Raw genomic sequence first — 790 nt, forward strand, 5'->3', positions numbered from 1 at the left:
TTTAGTGTATCACTTAGTTCTCTAATTTTCCCCTCATACTCCTGGATTTTTTTATCTCTCTTTCTTTCAGCTTCCTCTTTCTCCATAACTTTATCTTCTAGTTCACCTATTCTCTCCTCTGCCTCTTCAAGCCGAGCCATTGTGGTTTCCATTTTGTTTTGCATTTCGTTTAAAGCGTTTTTCAACTCCTCGTGACTGTTCCTTAGTCCCTCGATCTTTGTGGCAAGAGATTCTCTGCTGTCCTGTATACTGTTTTCAAGCCCAGCGATTAATTTTATGACTATTATTCTAAATTCACTTTCTGTTATATTATTTAAATCCTTTTTGATCAGTTCATTAGCTGTTGTTATTTCCTGGAGATTCTTCTGAGGGGAATTCTTCCGTTTGGTCATTTTGGAGAGTCCCTGGCGTGGTGAGGACCTGCAGTGCACTTCCCCTGTGCTGTGGTGTATAACTGGAGTTAGTGGGCGGGGCCGCAGTCCGACCCGATGTCTGCCCCCAGCCCACCGCTGGGGCCACAGTCAGACTGGTGTGTGCCTTCTCTTCCCCTCTCCTAGGGGCGGGATTCACTGTGGGGTGGCGTGGCCCGTCTGGGCTACTTGCACACTGCCAGGCTTGTGTTGCTGGGGATCTGGCGTATTAGCTGGGGTGGGTAGGCAAGGTGCACGGGGGCAGGAGGGGCAGGCTTAGCTCGCTTCTCCTTAGGTGATCCACTTCAGGAGGAGCCCTGTGGCAGCGGGAGGGAGTCAGATCCGCTGCCGGAGGTTTGGCTCCGCAGAAGCACGGAGTT

The sequence above is a fragment of the Panthera uncia genome, unplaced genomic scaffold (genome assembly GCF_023721935.1).
Source record: "Panthera uncia isolate 11264 unplaced genomic scaffold, Puncia_PCG_1.0 HiC_scaffold_1374, whole genome shotgun sequence".
Lineage (NCBI taxonomy): Eukaryota > Metazoa > Chordata > Mammalia > Carnivora > Felidae > Panthera > Panthera uncia.